This window comes from Cervus elaphus, chromosome 19 (genome assembly GCF_910594005.1).
Source record: "Cervus elaphus chromosome 19, mCerEla1.1, whole genome shotgun sequence".
NCBI classification, from domain to species: Eukaryota; Metazoa; Chordata; class Mammalia; order Artiodactyla; family Cervidae; genus Cervus; species Cervus elaphus.
The window spans coordinates 14,463,608-14,485,045 of record NC_057833.1 but is presented as its reverse complement, the minus strand read 5'-3'; the positions used below and the strand labels follow the sequence as shown (position 1 = coordinate 14,485,045).

General features: G+C 37.5%; 1 long non-coding RNA gene across 1 annotated transcript in view; it reads left to right on the top strand.

The window, feature by feature from the left end:
• The window catches only part of LOC122675934, a 53,853-nt gene extending 34,933 nt beyond the window's left edge, over positions 1 to 18,920 (top strand). Inside the window, exon 3 of the long non-coding RNA XR_006335371.1 lies at positions 18,852 to 18,920. This is a non-coding gene — a long non-coding RNA (uncharacterized LOC122675934). The remainder of the gene's footprint in view (positions 1 to 18,851) is intronic.
• The last annotated feature ends 2,518 nt before the right edge of the window (positions 18,921 to 21,438 follow it).

The following is a 21,438-nucleotide window of genomic DNA, read 5'->3' as shown; positions in this document are numbered from 1 at the left end:
ATACATTTGAAAGGGATGTGTATTCTCTAATATTTGGGTACAGTATTCTATATCTGTTAAGCCAAGTTTTGTAATTGTTTCTCAGACCTTGTCTGCATGATCTATTGATCAAAGAAAGAAGAATGTTAAAATATTGCTAACAGTGATATGATAATTTCTTCTTCAACTTTTGACAATTTTGCACCCCATATGTTGAAAATATTTTGTGCTAACAAATTTAAAATTTTTATATCTTGCTCATGGTTTGAATTTTTTTCAATATGTAATGACCTAGTTGATCTCTAGCAATACTTTTTTCTTGAAATTGAGTTTGTCTGTTTCTGCTATAGCCATCTAAGTTTCCTTTTGGTTAGTGTTTGCTTGCATTCCTTTCAAACTTTCTGTGTTGTTATGGTGAGATGTGTATCTTCTTGATAGCAAAGAGTTGAACTTTTAAAAAATTCAACTGCCAATCTTTGACTGCATCAGAAGAATGTAGTTTCTTGAGATTGTGATTTATTTATCATTTTATTTTTATATTTTCCATGTACCCCACTTTTCAATGTTTTCACTTTTTGTTTTAGTTGACTATTCTTTTTCTTTTTTTATTATTCTTTTTTCACTGTTATTGGTTTAGAAAGCATAGAATCTAATTGTACTTTTTAATGGTTACTGAAATAGGTAGAGTTCCGAGATAGCTCCCGCTGATTCCCATCCTGTCATGTATAGTTCCCTTTCCATGAGTGTAGGTGGGGACTGTAAATATAATGGATATAACCATCTTGATTAAATCATATGGCAAAGGTGAAAGAATTTTGAAAATACAAGTAAGGTTCCACTTTTGTTGACTTTGAGCTGATTAAAAGGGAGATGATCCTGCGTGAGCCTGACCTAATCAGGAGAACCTGTAGGAAAGGGTAGGCCCTTCCAGAAAAGGGAAGTTTGAAGCAGCAGGCTTATCTTGCTGGCCTAGAGGGACACAAAGAGTCATATTGTGACTTGCCTAGAGGGCAGCCTCTGGTAGCTGAGGCCTCTGGTCTACAACCACAAGAAACTGAATACTGCCAATAACCTGAAAGAACTGGAAAAGGACCCTGAGTTCCCAGTAAGAATCCCAGCCTGGCCAACACCTTGACAGCAGCCTTGTGAGAGAGACCCCGAGCAAAGGATTCAGCTCTGCCACGCCTGAGATCCTGACCACAGAAACTGAGAAGAAAAATATATATTATTCTCAGCTGCTAACTTTGTGGAAATTTGCTAGGTAGCAATGCATATGAATGAATATAGTTACCTTGGAAATTTTAAATTTACATTTAACTTAATGCCTGAAGAATAATCAATGTAGTTATCCACGCTTAGGAAAATTAAAGAACCTTAGAATGTTTTAACTCCTTTCACCACTCTTTCATTATACATTCTGTTGTTGCCTTGGTGTGTTTAGCTTACCTTATTTAACCCTCAAAGTAAACATTGTCATTGGTTCATTCAATAAACGTTTGCTTAGATTTATCTACATGTTTACCATATTCTTTGCTCACTATTTTTTCTTTTTCACTTTTCTCTTTCTGTGCTTTTTATCCCTCATCCTAAAGTGCATTCTCTAGATCTTCGAATAAAGGTTTGCTGTAATAAAAACTCTCAATTTTTTCAGTCAGAAACGACTTTATTTTAACCTCATGTTTGAAAGATAATTTTGCTGCATATAATAAGATATTTTGACATTTATCTTCTCAGCACATTTAATGTACCATTCTGCTGTCTTCTGGCTTCCTTTGTTGCTGTGGGAAAATCCTTCAGTTTAAATACAGTTCTTTTATAGATAACACTGGCTTTCTCTTCATGCTTCTAATATAGTCTTCTTCCTTATGGTATTCTAAAATGTCACTCTAATATGACTAGTTGTGAATTTCTTTTTACTTACACTGTCTGCAGTTCTTTCTGTTCCCTGGTCTGTGTATTGGTATGTCTCATCAATAGATGAAAAGAAGGAATTCTCTCCTCAAATTTTGGGATTTTCAGCTATTATTTCTTGGAATAGTATAATTTCTCCCTTCTTTGTTATCTTCTCCTGAAACTGCAATTAAACATTTCAGAACTTCTCTCTGTGTGTCCTCTTAATATTTCTTTTGTAGTTTCATTCACTTTGTCTTCTGAATTTGTTGTAATATCCTCCAATCTATTATATAGTTTCTCAACTGAGCCTAATTGACTCTTCAAGACTTCCGCTGAGTTTCTAATTTCAGTTATTACATCTTTAATATGTAGTAGTTCTTTTTGGTTCTTTTTCAAATCTGTGTGGCCAATTCTGATAATGTATAGTTTGGTATTCTTTCAATAATCTTGTATATACATTAAGCATATTGACACATATTTTATTCTATACCAGATCATTCCATTATTTGAAGACTTTGATGCGTGACTTGGCATTGTGCTAGTTCTGCTATTTCCTCACATATCTAAAATCATATGCCTTGAAAATGTATATGTAGATTTGAATTTAACAAGTGTTCATTTGAGGAGGGTTTGGATTTGCTTTCTGTTGGTATTAGGGATACTCCCAAGTACATTTCTTAAAATTGTTATTTCTTTCTTTCTTTTTGACTGGGCTGGGTCTTCACCGCTGCAGTCTCTAGTTGCAGTTGCTGGGTCCCTAGTTGCAGTGTGCAGGCTTCTCATTGCAGTGGCTTCTTTTGTTACAGAGCGCAGACTCTAGGGTGCACGGGCTTCAGTAGTTGCGATACATGGGCTCAGTAGTTATGGCACACAGACTTAGTTGCTCCACAGCATGTGAAATCTTCCTGGACCAGGGATTGAACCTCTGTCTCCCGCATTGGCAGGAGGATTCTTTACCACTGAGCCTCCAGGGAAGCCCCGACTACATTTTTTGGCTTGCGGCACTTTTTTTGAATGTACAGTTCTAAACACACGTGGGGGTAGGTTGATGAGTAAGAATTCTTGGGCCTTTCTCTTTTTGGTTCAGCTCTGCCCAGAGCCCAAGTGAGATTGCCAAATATTACCACTAACCCTCTGCTGTGTGGGATTTTTCTAGTTCAGTCACCAGAAGAGTCATCCTTGAAGATACCCCATCCTAGCTCCCATCTTACTTTGGACCCTGGTATTCTCTTTGTCCTTGAAGCACTGGGCCCATTAAAACTTGGACTGTTGGCCACTAAGGATCACGTAAACACTCAGGGCTTTGCTATCCCTATAGATTTTGCTTTCTTCTCACACAACCTATAAAAAATTCCCTAATTTCTTACCAGTTCAGCCTCAGACAAATATACATAAAATATTTTTGTTTGTTTTGATATTTTATATGGGATTTTTACATGTGCTATACTGGGAAGGATTTTACTTAAGGCCTAGTTCATCATATTACTAGAAATTGTTTACAGTTTTAGTGAGAATGTACTCATATTTTAGAATTTTAAAGACATTTAAAGTATTAGAGGAAAATGCTGAAGAATATGTTAGTAACATTGGTGATACACAGCCTTCTTAAACTAAAATTCCCAAAATTATAAAGCCTATAAAGAGTTAATATTGATTGCTATACTTAATTAAATCAGCATTTCTGTCTTAAAACACCTTAAAATCAAAAGACCAAAAGAGCTATAGGAAATATTAACAATGTAGAATGAAAATTTCATATATATAATACCTAATAAATTCATACAAGTCAATAAAGAAGAGGGGACACATGGTTTTACAGCATTAGCCTGCTGTGGCTCCCTCTGCCTGGCAAAGCAGTAAAGCTATTCTTAAAAGAAAAAGGAAATTCCCTGGTGATCCAGTGGTTAGGACTCCATGCTCTCATGGCCGAGGGCCTGGGTTCTATCCCTGGTCAGGGAACTAACGTCCCACAAGCCACACAACACAGCCAAAAAACGAATAAATAACAAAGATAAAAAAGACACACAAACAAATTAGAAAATGAGCAGAGGATATGAACAGACAATTCACAAGAGGATTTACAGGTGGTCAGATATTATGTGAAAATATGCTGGATATCACTGGTCACTAGAGAAATGCATATTAAAATAGTAAGATACTATTTTTCACCCATCAGACAACAATTGATAATATGTTAGATTCAATCACTATTAGAAGGAGTACAAATTGATACCTGTCTTTTGGATGGTAGTTTGGCAATATATCTACTAAAATTTAAAATATATTATTTTGGGGGATTTTGAGCCAGTGGTTAGAGGATATACCCATTCCTGACAAATCCTCAGTAATTAATAATTTGTTTATATAAATCAGTGAGTGAAAATTCTGAACTCCAAGAGACACATATCAGAAAAGTTTTTCAGAAAAGTCATTTTATTTCCTTTGCCAAATGATATTAAGTGCTCAGATAATACACACTTTGTTTTCTCACCACTTAGATAGTGAAGTTTACCACATTAACTGTTGAAACATGTCCATGGAGCAGATACAAGTCTTGAGGTCTATCACCTTGCCTATGACCTGGTAACTCTGATTCTCTTGATATGGCCCAGCTTCCCCTTCTTGAACGAGATAACAGACAGTAATAACTAATAACAACATTTCCTTTCTCATTCGGAGTATGAAAGGCCACTTCCTCTGTTCCTTTATAGAGGTATCACAAAGCAGCAGGATGCAAAATCTTCAAGACATAATGCAAATGCATGGGAAAGGGCTCGTAAGGATATTTTCCATACTGCTCTGCTGTGGAGAAAGACAAGCATAGGATGGGATGTCAAAGGGATGTTTAAGGACGTCATGTGATTTCTATCTGTGGTCGTACAACTTACATAAATTATCTCCTGGGCCTGGGGTAGTCTAAGTCTTGCTATGTCATTCTGCCCTCATACATTTTAGCAAGCCTATTTGGTTTACAAGCAAGGGAACATTGCATGGCAAATGGCCAAGCAAGCCTCCTTCTCAGAATATTCCCTAAAATTTGCATGTACCCTTTAACCTAGCAAGTCAGCCTCTAAGGATCTGTCATTTAAAAAAGCACTTGCACATGTGTCTAAAGAAACATGTAAATAAATGGATGTTCATTGTTTATAAAAGTGAAAAATTACAAACAGCCTATAGTGTCATCAATAAGTGAGGTTGCTCAGTCGTGATCGACTGAGACCCCATGGGCTATAGCCTACAAAGCTTCTCTGTCCATGGGATTTTCCAGGCAAGAGTACTGGAGTGGGTTGCCGTTTCCTTCTCCAGGGGATCTTCCCAACCCAGGGATTGAACCTGGGTCTCCCACATTGCAGGCAGATGTTTTACCGTCTGAGCTACCATAGGGTCATCAATAAAGATGAAGTTAAATATATTTTAAATGTATTTTCTTTCCTCTGTGCTACAGAATACTTACAGCAACTAAAACAAGAACAAGGGAGATGAATGGACAGTGACATAAAAGGGTATCAAGTAATTTAGCGGGGAAAAAAAAGCAAGTTGTTAAACAGTACACAGCAGCATAAAATTATTTAGGTTAAATATGTATAATATGTATATTAACATATATAATATGGTGGCAATAATGTATTAGTATACACATTTATGTCTATTTTAGTAGGTACATAACACGTATATAAAGGGGGGTAGAAGCTATTCCCACACTGCTGTGAAATGAAGGAGATTGCCATGGAGTTGTAATGGGCTTCTGCCATCTCTTTTTTGTTTGTTTTTTTGTGTTTTTGTTTGTTTTGGCTGTGCCTTATGGCTTGCAGGATCTTAGTTCCCCAAACCCAGGCTCACTCCAGTGAACTGCCAGGGAGTTCTCAATCTCTTTGTATTATTTTATCATGGTATATTGATAATATCTTCATAGAGTACTTGGGTAATTAGGCAACTTTTAAAAATAATTTGTTTTTATAAAGGAGAGGTTGGTTGAGGTTAAAGAAGATGGAGGGAGATGCTTAATCCATGTCCAGGCTATCAAAGAGGTAAGAGAAAGTCTGAAGTGAGGATTTGAGGGCAGAACTCGTTGGATTCATGCATTCATTTAGTTTCATTCCCCAAACTTCCATTGTACATTAACTATATACTAGGTATTGAGTAAAGGAATATTCAGGGTTCACAGAGAAGTAAATACAGATTGATGGTGCAGTGAGGTGAGCAGGAAGACCTAGCTATGCTTAGTGAATAAGAAAAGTACAAAAGATGGGAGAGCCTCCCCATGCCCATCCAAGCACAAGAATTGGCTTTCTGGCCTTCCACTGTCTCCAAGTGACCGCTGCCATGGTTGGAAGCCAAGACTGACCCTGTGTGTGCCCTGTGCATTACATCAGGAATTGTAGGACTTCTAGCAAAGTAAGATCTGTGCTAAGGGTGGACAACAAGATCTCCTCCATAGCTAACAAAACTCTCTAATGACATGAACAACCGGATTTTAGTACCTTTACCCATCTCTCTCTACCATTACCATGCACTTACTGTGATATTTTCAATTTCTTTAACAGCTTATAGTATCTTTCATTATTAAAGACCTGAAATTTTTAGTGAAAATGCTCTCTGAAAGCTATCCACACTAAAATATACATATCAATCTGTAGGCCACAAATAAGGAACAAATTAATGGATGACCAAATAAATAAAGTCAGATGCTCCTGAAATTTGATAAAATGGGAAAGAGAGAAACTAACTGCTGTAGCAGACTAATCTTATGGTAGTAACCATTTCCCCCCATACTTCCTGTTTGTTCTATGATCTCTCCCTCAACTTCAGGCAGCAGAGGGTAACTCCTTCTAAGACCTTGGGGAAGGAAGGTCATAACAGAAAATCAAAGCCTCCATTTTCACTCAACTCTTGAGTTTCAAACCAGATTTTTAAAATTTCTGGCACAGACAGTTGATTAAGAGGAAGGGTTTTTAAGGCTCAAAAGCTAAAACCAGTGCCACTGACATTTGGTTTTAAAAGAAGACATGATGTCAGAATGAGTTGTCCTTCCTCTATTAGTCTGCAAGGGCAGCCATAACAGAATACCGTGGACTAGGTACCAGATAACAGAATATTAAAGACAGAAACTGGTATCCCCACAGTTCTGGAAGCTGAAAGTCCAAGATCAAGGTGTCAGCAGTGTTAGTTTCTGATGAGGCCTTTCTTCCTGGCCTGTAAACTGATGCCTTCTCACTGTGTCTGCACATGGTCTTTCTTCTGTCTGTGTCTCTTCCCTTTTTATATGGCTCTAATCCAGTAGGCCCCACCCTTATGACCTCATTAAACACTAATTACCCCCTTAAAGGTCTTATCTTCCAATACAGTTACATTGGGGGTTAGGGCTACAAATATGAGTTTGGCAGTGGGGAGAGTCACAATTCAGTCCACAACACTTCCTTAAATTTGTTAGATGAGCTCTGTCCTAAAGAAATACAATGCAATTTAAATTTTCTAGTAGCTACATTTTTTCAAGTAAAAAGAAAAAAAATGAAATGAATTGTAATACTATTTTACATTTAATTCAACATACCCAAAGTATTATCATTTCAACATGCATGTAAGCTATATTAAAAATAGTAATGAAATGTATGGCAAAAACCACTACAATATTGTAAAGTAATTAGCCTCCAACTAATAAAAATAAATGGGGAAAAAATAGTAATGAGATATTTTAGAATATTCTTTTCAAATAAGTCTTTAAAATTAGTGTGCATTCTGTCCATCTCATTTTGGAGCAGCCACATTGTAAGAGCTCAGTAGCTACACATGACTAGTACATACTGTAGTGTTACATAATCTCCAAGGAGGAGAGAGAGAGAGTCAAATATAAGAGAGCAAGGGAGAGTGACTCAAGATAAGACTGAGGCCCAGAGGCAGTCAGGTGGGGAGGAGTCAGGATGACTGTTAGAATCCTCAGAAAGTTTTGGGGATCTGAGAGCAGAGGGACCTGTGTTCACTTCTCAGGTGAGACCAAGGTAAGCAGGAGTGGGTAGAAGTAGCAACCAGATGTGTCTAAGACAGCCCCGCAAGTCTCCAGGATGGCGCCGGAGGACATCCAAGTTTCCCAGTCCCTAAGAGAAGTGAAGACATGACTCAGAAGAATCACCTCAGTCAAGATGAGGAGCTTCTGGGACTTCCCCAGTGGTCCAGGGGCTAAGACTCTGCACTCCCAAGGCAGGGGGCCCGGGTTCGATCCCTGGTGAGGGAACTAGATCCCACATGCCTCAAGAGTTCATATGCTGCAACTAAAGATCCCGCATGTCACAACTAAGACCTACTGCAGCCAAATAGGTAAATGAAAATAAATCAAAAATAAACATACAGGAGAGCATAGATAAATTGAAATTTTTAAAAAAGATAAGGAGCTGCTATAGCAGGACTGATGACTGGGGATCACAGGAGCATGGACGTGAGCAGTGAATGTCAGCCTAAAGGGGCATTGGTGAACCGGGTGCTTCACCTTTGTGGCACCTAGAACTTAGATGCCACTCTGGGGAGATGGGGGTTGGAGTTCTGAATTCATGGGATTTACCAGACATGATGAAAAAAACTCAGAAGTCAACTTATCTACAATCTTCTGAGCTATATTTCCACTATCAGGCAGAAGAGAAGCTTGAAATAGCAAGTTCAGTGATCACTTTTTACGTTCAGTTTTGTGAAATGAAAACATAGCCCTGGCTACTCCAGCCTCTGTGCAAAGGGGAGCAGTAATTACCAAAAGGTGAAAGAGTCCCTCAAAGCGCAACCAGGGCTTTAAAGCCGTCTAGCAGGGAGGCCTCTGTCAAGGCCCCAAGCCCAGCCCAGCAGAGGGAGTGTAGGCTCAGGAGGAGCCCCAGGTCACTTTGTGGAGGTATTTTATTCTGATCATCTTTCTTTTTTTTTTTTTTCCACACCTTATTTCTTCCCTGTTGTCCCGTGTATTGATTCCCCAGAATTAACTGTCCCTTCCTCTAAGTTGGTGTTCCTAGGAGAGCAGGAAGTTAGGGCTGTGAAACTGTTGGAATTTATTGCCCTGAGCCAGAGAGGGAAGACAACAGAAAACAAAGGACTTCACAGTTTAGCTGTCAATGGATTTGACTGGCTTCTCCAACTCTGGCTTCCAGATTCCCAGGTTTGTGGCCCTGTCTTTGTTCCCTGGCACAGATCTTGTTAAGCCTTTTTCCCAGGGCTGGACTCCTGGAGTACCAAATACACCCTTACTTACACTGCCCATGAGAGCAGAGGCCTCCTTAAACTTGTCACCCAAGGTACCTCGCTGCCTCGGCCCAGCCTAGGCCCTGTGGCTTTCTCCTACCAGGAAGTAAAACTGCTTCCTGCCCAGCCCCTCCTGTGGTCTGCCTTTGTGGGCAGCCTTGCTGTTGGCGTCTCAGTGCCCCAGGTCTCCGTTCCACCCACATCTTGTGCAACAGTGAAGCAATCGCAAAGCAGCAGGCGGTCAGTCCTGTATATCACCCACTGGGTGGGTATATATCACCCCACTGTTTTTTCCTTTTAGAATTACAGCATTTTGGACCTAGAAGAGACTTTAACAATCATGTAATTTTATGTGCCTGCTAATATTCAGGATTTTGAGACTTTATATTTGTTTATTGGTTCATTTTATTTTGGAAATTCTCAAAGGGCTATTAATTAAGGTATTTTTGTAACAAGTAGCTTAGAGACGAAAAGTCATTCCCAGGATTGTCACCTGTTGAGAAGATAGTAAAATCCGGGTCAGCTCAAAATCTGGAGCTCCCAGAAGTGACACAATAATCAGAGCACTGGTAACAAGAGAGTTAGGGGCTTCCCTGGTGGCTCAGTGGTAAAGAATCCACCTGCTAATGCAGGAGGCGCAAGAGACTGGGGTTTGATCCCTGGGTTGGGAAGATCCCCTATAGAAGGAAATGGCAACCCACTCCACTATTCTTGCCTGGGAAATCCCATGAGCAGAGGAGCTGGCAGGCTATAGTCCATAGGTCACAAAAGAGTCAGACATGATGTAGCAACTCAACAAGAGAGTCATAGCTAGACCCATATGTAATAGAATGATTGAGTTCAAGCAGATATGCCCTTAAGGATTGGATGGGACCAAAAGCAATATTAAAATAACAAATTTGAAGGTAAAATTATGAAATCCCTAGAGGACCAGTTTGAACAACACTAAAATAAGTAAAGTCAGCTACTAGAGTATGTAATTCTATATCCACACTCATTAGAGACTGACAGCCTGTCATTGCTAAGTGAGTCTAACATAGCATTTCCCTCTAAACACCAGCAACTGAGCTCTATATTTAGCTAAGTAAGTTTCTTAATCCTGAGAAATCCATTCAAACATGACAGTAATGAGTGAGCCATTTTTAATATCTTTCTACTCTGTATATTGTGATCTAATAACATTCCGGACTTCTAACCTTCAAAGCATTTATGAGCACTTGATAAAATACTTTTCACCATCCACCTAAGTCTAAAAATACCATTAATAATATTTTATGAGTAAGGATCTGATACAGAGACATCAGTGACTCATCATCGAGAGAGCCAGGATTTGTACAGTCATCTGGGTCTCCAGGCCAGTGACTACTTCATGTGGACAGCCTCGCTTTCGCTGCCAAGAGATGAGTCAATTAATTAATCTGATGGCATAAACATCTTTACTAATTCAAATTTTCTCAATTAATTCTATAAAGACTATATCACACTGTACTCATCCAATAGAAATGTTTGAGTTTATATATATATTAGATATATATGTTAAGTTTGTCAGCTGCATAAGTTTATTTCCACTTATTCTGGATTTCTCAAGAAACCTCACTTTACATAAATATTTTAAAGAGGTAATTTAATTCAAAACATCAGATAAAACTAGTTAAAATATAACCATAGTTAATTTTAAGAAAACATCCTTAAAGTTTGGTTCAGAATAAAATCAACTGCTAACGGGTCTGCCAGTCTTTGTCAAGTAATGAAATTGTGTTCATTTGTTCAGTCATTGTGTTCATTTGTTCAGTCTTCAATTGACTTCTCTCTATTATAATTTCTAAATTATACTTCAGAAAAATAAATATATCTATATTTATATATAAAGATATCTATAAAATTATTAATAATCTATCTAAAGATTATTGTTCAGATTTTACTTAATAAAACATAGTAGTGCTTCCGTTATTGGAGTTTTATTTTTCTGATTCTAAGTGTACATGATGACACAGCTTCTTAAATATATTCTGCTGGTGTTTTATTTCCTTTGTAGCTATCAAAATAATTGTCAAGTTATCATATGACCTAACATAAAATTTTAAATGAAGTTGGCATTTCATGTATAATATGATGCTGGAGAGTCTGCTTATTAACTACAAATTCAAAGTATTATGAAATCAAATATAAAATACCATGGTCTTATTTATTAGCCATATAACAAAGATTTACTACCTTCTCTTAATGGTATATTTTTCATTCAAACCAAAGACACATTCAGCTTAGTCATGAGAAAGGTTAAAAGATGGAAGTTCCTCTTGCCAAGAATGAACAGTATAATGAATCAAAAAAATATTGATTTAATAACAAGGACCAATGTTCAGGTGGCTATGGCTAGAAATCAAATATAGGAGGGCTTCTGTTTATGGGGAGAGCTGCAACTTCTCTTATTTAGCATCAAGCTTTATGCTAATACAAAAATGTAAAAGAGCAAGCCAAATGGTGGCAAGGAAGTCTGTTGGACATAAAATAGCATTGTGTTTTTCATTTTGAAATCAGTGCAAAAATGAAGAGCTAAAAACTTTTATCAATTAACTCAAGGGAGGATAACTGAAAGATCAAAAGGAGAATCAGTTCCGAGAAGTAAATTGGGAACTCTAGATTTTTTTTAAGGCATCTCTATCACTGAATCATTTAAAAAGTGGGCTTTCTGTGATTATAGTTTCAGTGTAACTGTAAAATGTTATCATTCAAGGAGCTGGGTTTCCCTTGGCTCTAAGCATAGAAAGTCACTGCGTCACTCTGGCCAAGTAAATGTAGATATCTACATCTCATTTTGCTTTTCTGTAAAATGTTGGTTTCCCCAGAAGTTGCTGGAAGAATGTATTAGTAATTGTAAAAGGCTTTGCCATCCTGATATACAGGTTGCATGTTAAGTAAAAATGGTTATGAATGAAGTATCCTTCAAAAAAAATTTAAGGGATAAACAAAACTACTTTGGGGTTCCTCTAAAATGATAGTTTGATCTCTGGGTCAGGAAGATCCTCTGGAGGAGGGCATGGCAATCCACTCCAATATTCTTGCCTGGAAAAGCCCATGGACAGAGGATCCTGGGGGGCTACAGTCCATGGGGTCACAAAAAGTAGGACATGACTGAAGTGACTTAGCACACATGCTCACACGCAAAAATGATGGAGATTCAGAAAGAAACTTTGACTCAAATGTTCTTGAGCAGCCAGGGACACAGCGGAGGAAGTTCTTCTTCAGCCATTTTTAGAGAATTCTTGGAAAAGACAAAATGGAAAGGAAGTTATTTATATCCCAATAGTGATGCTTTCTACTAATGCCAGTGCATATTCATATATATTTATATAAAAATATATTTTTTAAAAGACTATATTTTAAGTAAGACTGTATTTTTAAACTTTTCTGAAAAATCACCTTCATTCTCTAAGAGATTTTGCTGGTTTTGACTACATTGGGATATGAGAAATTAGTTAAGTTAGGATCATTATCCTAATAGGAATATCAATATTAATTAAATCAGTGAGAAAGGTCTACAAGATAGGTTGGGATGAAAGGAGCATGGACTTTGGAGTCAGGCAGACCTGGGTTGGAAAACTGGCTCTGCTGCTTGCTAGCTTTGGACAAACTACATAACCTCCTGAATCTCAGTTTCCTTGTCTGTAAAACAAATGCTGTAATAATACCTCCTTCTTAGGGCTGCTGTGAGGGTTAGATGAGATTACATTCGAAAAGCACCTTACATATTCAGAGCCTGCCTGTCCATTATGTACTTGTAAACAATAACAATTTTTGTTTTGAATCCTATACTTAAACATGCACCTAAATGATCCTGTCTGAGATCGTCTTGTCCAGAGGTTCATTAGCACTTATACAGGACAGAAGCAGGTCAAGATTTTCATAACTCCAAGTGCTATAGAAAACTCTTAAGGGATAATTATTCTTTTCATGATCAATTTTAAGGTTCTACTAGTACTTAATGAATTTTATACAGGATACCCATTTTATAAGTTTTTCAAAGCAAATGTTATTTGTATGTGAATTCCAGAAAAACATTTACTTCTGTTTCATTAACTATACAAAAGGCTTTGACTCTGTGTATCACAACAAACTGGAAAATTCTTAAAGAGGTGGGAATAGCAAACCATCTTATCTGTCTCCTGAGAAACCTGTATGCAGGTCAAGAAGCAACAATTAGAACCTTACACAGATCAGCTGACTGGTTCAAAATTGGGAAAGGGGTGTGTCAAGACTGTATACTGTCACCTTGTTTATTTAACTTATGTGCAGAGTTACTTTTGTTCAGTTGCCCAGTCATGTCTGACTGTGACCCCATGGGCTTCAGCATGCCTGGCCTTCCTGTCCCTCACCATCTCCTGAAGATTGCCCAAGTCCATGCCCATTGTTTCAGTGATGCCATCCAGCCATCTGTCCTCTGCTGCCCTCTTCTCCTTCTGCCTTCAATCCTTCCCAGCATCAGGAACATTTCCAAAGAGTCAGCTGTTCATATCAGCTGACCAAAGATACTGGAGTTTCAGCTTCAGCATCAGTCCTTCCAGTGAGTTTTCAGGATTGATTTCCCTTAAGATTGACTGGTCTGATCTCCTTGCCGTCCAAGGGATTCTCAAAAGTCTTTTGTTGGATAGCATCACCGATTCAATAGACCTAAACTTGGGTGAACTCCGGGAGATGGTGAGAGACAAGGAGGCCTAGAGTGCTGCGGTCCATGGGGTCGCAAAGATTCAGACATAACTTAGCAACTGAACAAGAACATGTAAATATATACACGTATAATAAATACACACATATATATGTTTATTATTCTTTTTTGATAGAAAACCACTGACAGCCTGTAGGATATATCCTGTATTTTCAGGATGTTAGGGATGAGACATTTGAACTCTCACCCAGTCTAACAACTTCTCTTTACCAATGAGGAAACTGAGGTCCAGAGAGTTTGAAAAACTTGTCAAAAATAACACAGTGCTAGAATTAGGAATAAAACTCATATCCCTTGACTATAAATCCAATTCTTCTAGTGCCTTTATTTTTTAGTTTTTTTTTATGCTTATTGAGATGTGATTTATATATCATTCCCCAATTTTAAGTATATAAATTGATGACTTCTGACAAATGCATACAATCTACATGTCTACCATAATAGATATAATCATAAACATACCACTCACCATCCTTAAACTATTTGCCATAGCCTCTAGCATTTTGTAATTAAAGAATGCATGTTTATGATTATTAATTCCTTTTTTTTTACAATTTTAAAGTTATAGTGTATGTAAAATAAAATGTAAGTATACATTATTTCACTCCCTATTTCACTCCCCACAGTCAGCTCTCAAAAACTATTGGAAAGTCTCAAACAAATACCTTACATCTTCTTAAGATAAATGATATTGTATTATATATTTTAATTAGAAATGTCAGCTACAAATTGTAGCTTGCGGAGGGCATTTGCCATCTGCCTCTGAGGAGATTGAATCCTGGGTTGCTGTAGCTATTGACCTTCAACATGCCCTGAAGGGAGTTAGGGTGGAGAGTGAGGCACTCTGTGCTCCAGGAAAACTGGGGGAACAGGTCTTTAGATAGTTAGATATTTTTAGAAACTGATTTCATGATCCCAATCCTTGCATCTCCTCATATCTAGAAAACCAGTCAATCCCTTCATGGTGACATCAGCTCCTCGTGACTAGCAGGAAACCTTTTGTAAGATTAGTGCTTGGTTGAATGTGAACTCCCCCTTCACCAAAATCACATGTATAGGCCTTCCCCCAGTACCTTTTTGGGGCAGTCTCTCAGAGCCCTCCGAGGTGCTGTCTCCCAGGCTGCAGTCCTCATTTTGCCCCAAATAAAACTTGACTCGCAACTCTCATGTTCTGCATCTTTTTTAAGTCAACAGAAATTTGATTATATTATCTATTATATATATACACATACATATATATACATACAGCATAGATGGATAAATATTTTGCTCTATTAGTACTAACTATGTATAGTTTCCTAAAGAGTGACACAGAATCTCTCATTTATGTCTTTTCTATGCTCCCACAGCCCGTAAACTTATTTTCCCCTATCTTTCTTTGTCTAAAACAAAACTCAGTTAGTTTTGATTTTATATACCAAGAGGCACCCTGTGCTTAATTATAAAATAATATTTAGTGATTTTTTTTCTTTTGTCTCTTTACTTCCTAAACTACTCTACTTTCTATAATCTTTTCAGGGAGTATTTTATCATTCTTTATATTCCCAAACCTAGAACTATTGGCAAAATAAACACTTGGGTTTTTTTTTCTAGTTATATTGAGGTATACAGTATAATAATTTGACTTGCACACATCATAAAATTATTATCAAATAAGTTTAGTGAAAATCCAGCATGTCATGTAGACATTAAATTAAAGAAATAGACAAAAAATAGACATGAAAGTAAAGAAATAGAAAAAATTTTTGCTTAGTGCCTTTAAATAAAATTTAATATAACACACTGCTGCTTTTTAAACTAAAGTTCCCAGAGATTTTAAATGTCTCCTTGGCAGGCAGTATATGTGATACATCTTCGTGTTCACACTGGGCCTAGCAGAGTTATTTGGAATAGTGAGTGCTCAATACAAAAATTAATGGATCTTAAAAAAAAAAAAATTAGTGGATCTTTCTTAAGGTTATTAGTGTGTGTGACTTTTTCTCTTTTGAAGGGGAGGGATAGTTCAACATAATTGGAATTTGCTGTATATAATGGTCAGAAATGACATCAAATTTATGATGACATAAGCAAATGAATAATGGAACAGTTGTCTGGAATTTTTTAAAATTACCTGGCTACTGAAGCCAAGCAGGACCCTGAGGGGCTCCTGGGCATGAAAGCCTTTCTGTCCCCCATTCCTTGTTTGTAGGGAATGGACTCTAGCCTTCATGATCTTCCTTCAATTCCAAAGGTCAGATTTGAACAGTTGTTAATCAAGGGAGGAGCAGCCAAGAAACCACCTGAGACAAGATTAAAGGAACCTCATCAGAGGTTCAGAAAATCTCATCAAAATTAGGAGACCAACTGAGATGAGAGAATGCTGGCCCTGCACACACATCTTAATTTTATCAGCAACCCCACCATTGAACTGTTACTATAAAACTCCTCATCAAATCCTCCTGGCTTGGGACACAGAGCTTTGAGGGACACAGGAGCCCTCTGTATTTCCCCCTTTGCCTGGCAAAGCAATAAATTTACTCTTTCGTACTTCACCCAAAACTCTGTCTCCAAGATTTGATTTGGCGCTGCTATACAGAGGTCAAGCTTTCGGTATCACTACTAGCATGGATGATACTAAAAGTCCCTTTTTTCTAAAGAATGAAGATTGGGAATTCCCTGGCAGTCCAGTGGTTAAGATTCCATACTTCCAGCGCATGGAGCACAGGTTCCCCAGGTCAGAGGACTAAGATCCCGCATGCCTTGCGGTACTGCCAGAAATAAATAAATAAAGAGTGAAGATTATGTTTTATGTACTTAACCAATTGCCTAAAAATTTCACATTTCCTTCCTTATCTGCTTTGAGTCTTTGTGTCTCTCTGAGGTCGTGCATCTTGATGAAAACTGTAAAATAAGGAAACCATCAAGATGTTGATACAACCACAGAATAAATGAACAAATAAGCATACAGTTGTAATCAGTTCTAGAAGTTATACCTATTGACTTGCATCACAGTATTATATTTACGTGGTAAATTACATAGAAAAGCCATTCCAACCTTTGCAGTATTGCACAGCCACTAGAATCCGTGATCTTGAAGATAATGTGACAACATGGGGGGAAATGTTTGTGTTCTAATATTTCACCAGGAAATCAGTATTCATTGTCAGATAATTTTATAGAAGAGAATTCTGCATAGAAAAGGAGCAAAAAGGAAATATGCCAAAATAATAACAGTGTCTATGTTAAGGTGGTGTCAGGCCGTCTCTGTCCTTCTTTCTTATGTCTAGTTGTCTTATTTCTAGTTGTCTAGTTGTATTATTTCTGTAACAGAAAACAAATTTACAAGGGCAAAGAAAACGAGTTCTGTAAAAGAAAGTATAGTAAATATCTGTTATACATGGCAGCCTCAAATCTGCTGAAAAACCACCCTACATCTTATATTAACAGCTCCCCACATTGTTTTATCCCAGAATTCTATTATCCCAGAGTAAATTCTTAAATTAAACATTTTGTAATCTCCCTAGCCTCTGACTCTAAGGTGAGGTCCTAAACCTTAATTTCTGCCTCTCCGTGTGCTGGTTAGAAAACACCTTTAGAGCAGACAGGGCCCAGACATCCATTCTGCTGGCACAGTTGGCTTCAGCGTCATGGCTCTGGGGTCAGCAGTGGGAACAGTGTCTTCCCCATTGCAAAAAAGACTGCTGGGTTCTGGGACTGCTGGTACTTGGCCTCAAACCTGTTCCTTCAGCCTTTCTGATGATTATCTGGGCTTTCTAATCTCCCTTCATAAATCCCTTCTCATTAATAACCTAGACTCAATTCTTTGTCTACACTTAAGAATGCTAACAGTTAGAGGAGGTTAACAAAAATAGAGTTCACAAGAAAAGAATAAGGAGGGGTGACATAATTAAAGACAAGATTATTCTGAACTTCAAAAGAACATTATGATCAGACTTCCCTGGCGGTCCACTGGTTAAGACTCCTATTCCCTGTGCAGGGGGGCACAGGTTTGATCCCTGGTCAGGGAACCAATATCCCACATGCTACACAGAACGACCAAAAACAAAAACAAAACAATACATTGAGATCAAATAAAAGACCTTTTCAGCAGATAAAAGTCATGAATGGCATTTCTGGGCAGAGCATCTAAGAATTGGTGTGAGAACCTGCAGCTCTCTCTTCTGCTGCAGCAGCCATGGAATCTCATGTTCTAATGATGCAACAATAAGATATTGGATTCTCCATCAGTCCAGGTGCTTAAAAGACTGTGTGGAAGAGAGCCCACCACTGACCCAGAGAGCACAGTTAACATGAGCAAGAAATAAAATTATTAGGTGAGGCCACTGAGATTTGAGAGTTAATTTGCTGTTATGACATAGATAGCCTAGCCTAACCAAAACCTGATTAATACACAGTGGTATCAAAAATGGGATATATTCAATGATCAAAATAAATATATAAGTTTGAAAGTCTTGTATGATTATAAAACATTTTAATCTAATACAAGTAAATCAAGCAAAGCATGGATTAAGGATTTATTGTCATTTTTTTATCAAGTAAAGCTATCTGGGTTTACCTGAAAGTAATAACAACAGAAATGTAGCACATTGTGAAAATGTCTAAATATTTAATGATCTTAAAAACAACAAATAGGTTATGCATTTCAATTCTCACGTTATAAAAAACTAGAATTTGTGATGCATGTTAATTTTATTAAAATAGTCCTTCCCAAAGCAGTATGAAATAATAAAAAAGCAAATCACATTTACTTATTGTGAAATTCTGATGATCTGTAGAGAGAAGTGTGAGAAAATTGCTAACAGGATTTATTGAAATTGGGCAAAACTAAAAGAGACATGAACAACACTCATTGGGACAGATTCATCAATGTCTGCTTGCTTTTGCAGTCCTTTTCATTTCCAAACGTCTGTTTCAGCCTCTATAACGGTAGTTGTGTTTTTTTTCTCAGTAGTAACTGATCTTTATTTTGTAAAATGTATGCTCTTCTTTCACCTGAAATAGCTACTGACAAGGTTATTTTCTATCTTCCTGTTATAATCAGCACTGTCCTGTCTGCACTGAGTGACCTGGACCACTGGGCCAACACTGGCAGAGGAAATCATCATCACTGTTCTGTTGTTTGGATGTTACCGGTGTTCAAATGCCTTGATAAAGGATCCTTTACCATTTCTTAAAGGCTAAAGGGGTTTTGAAAGAATTGGCTTTGTTTTGTTTTGTCTATAGTGTTGTGGTTATTCAGTTGCTAAGTCGTGTCCAACTCTTTGCAAGCTCATGGACTGCAGCATTCCAGGCCTCCCTCTCCCTCACTGTCTTCCAGAATTTGCCCAAGTTCATGTCTATTGAATCGGTGATGCTATCCAACCATCTCATCCTCTGTAGTCCCCTTCTCCTCCCGCCTTCAATCTTTCCCAGCATCAGGGTCTTTTCCAATAAGTCTATAGTACAGAAGATCGAATGAGAAAAAGTGGGTTTAAAATAGGAGAGATTTCTACTGGACATAAAGAACTTCCAGACTACTAGAATAAAATGATACTGGAATGGTTATTGAGGGAGAATGCCTGGTCTTTTGTCAGGCAGATCATTAAGAAAGACTAACTTTCTAATAAAAGAAAAAATAAACAAATGGGCTCTAATCAAACGTATAAGCTTTTTTACAGCAAAGGAAACTATAAGCAAAATGAAAAGACAACCTAAGGACTGGGCAAAAATATTTGCAAATGATGCAGTTAACAAGGGTTTAATTTCTAAAATATGCAAACAGATCGTACAACTCAATAATGAAAAAAAAAAGCAATCAAAAAATGGGCAGAAGACCTAAATAGACATTTCTCTAAAGAAGACATACAGATGGCCAACAGGCACGTGAAAAGATGCTCAACATTGCTAATTATTAGAGAAAAGTAAATCAAAACTACAATGAGATACCACCTCACACTGGACAGAATGGTCATCATTCAGTTCAGTTCAGTTCAGTCGCTCAGTCGTGTCCGACTCTTTGAGACTCCATGAACTGCAGCACGCCAGACCTCCCTGTCCATCACCAACTCCCGGGGTTTACTCAAACCCATGTCCATCGAGTCGGCGATGCCATCCAGCAATGGTCATCATTAAAAGTGTACAAATAATAAATGTTGGAGAGAGTACGGAGGAAAAGAAACAGTCTTACATTCTTGGTGGGAATGTAAATTGGTGCAGCCACAATGGAAAATAATATAGAGATTCCTCAAAAAACAGAGTTGCCATATGATCCTGCAATCCCACTTCTGGGCATATTCCAGAGAAAACTATAATTCAAAAAGACACATGCACCTCAGTGTTCATAACAGCACTATTTACAATAGCCAAGACATGGGAGCAACCTAACTGTCCATTGACAGATGAATGAATAAAGAAGATGTGGTACATATATGCAATGGAATACTACTCAGCCATAAAAGAATAAAATAATGTCATTTGCAGCAACACGGATAGACCTAGAGATTGTCATACTGAGTGAAGTAAGTCAGGAGGAGGACAAATAATACATGATATCACTTATATGTGGAATCTAAAATAGGACACAAATGAACTCATTTTCTAAATAGAAATAGACTCACAGACATAGAGAATGGACTTGTGGTTGCCAGCGGCAGAGGGGGGGAGGGGTGGACAGGGAGTTTGGGATTTAGCAAATGCAAGCTATTATATACAAAATGAGTAAACAACAAGGTCCTGCTATATAGCACAGGGAACTATACTCAATATCCTGGGATAAACCATAATGGACAAGATATGAAAAAGAATCTGTGTGTATGTATAACTGAATCACTTTGCTGGGCAGCAGAAATTAACACAACATTGTAAATTGACTACAATAACCCAGCTCTAAAATGGGCAAAGGACTTGGATAGACATTTTTCCAAAGCAGATATACAAGTAGACAATGAACACATGAAATGACTCTTAACATCCTTTGTTATTAGGGGAATGGAAAAAAAAAAAACACCTTAAGATACTTCACATCCACTAGAATGGCTATAATGATAAAAATAGAAAATAACAAAGATGGCAAAGATGTAGAGAAATTGGAATCCTTATAAATTGCTGATATTGTGAAAGTGGTACAGTCACTTTGGAAAATACAGTAATTTGGCACTTCTTCAAAATTTAAAGAGTTACTGTGTGTGTGAGTTTCTCAGTCATGTCCAACTCTGAAACCTCATGGATTGTAGCCCAACAGGCCCCTCTGTCCATGGAATTTTCCAGGCAAGAATACTAGAGTAGGTCACCATTCCCTTCTACAGGAGATCTTCCAACCCAGGGATTCAACCCCCATCTGTTACATCTCCTGCATTAGCAAATTAGCAAGTGGGTTCTTTACCACTAGCGCCACCTGGGAAACCCAAAGAGTTATATAACCTAGCAATTATATGGAAGAGAAATAAAGTATATATTCATACAGGTATATACTCAAGAGGAATGAAAACATATAGTCATATAAAAACTTGTATACAAATGTTCATAGCAATATTATTCATAAAAGATAAAAAGTGAAACAGTTCAAATATCCATTAACAGATGCATGCATAAGCAAAACGTAGTATATACATACAATGGAATATCATTTTGCCATAAAGAGGAATCAAATA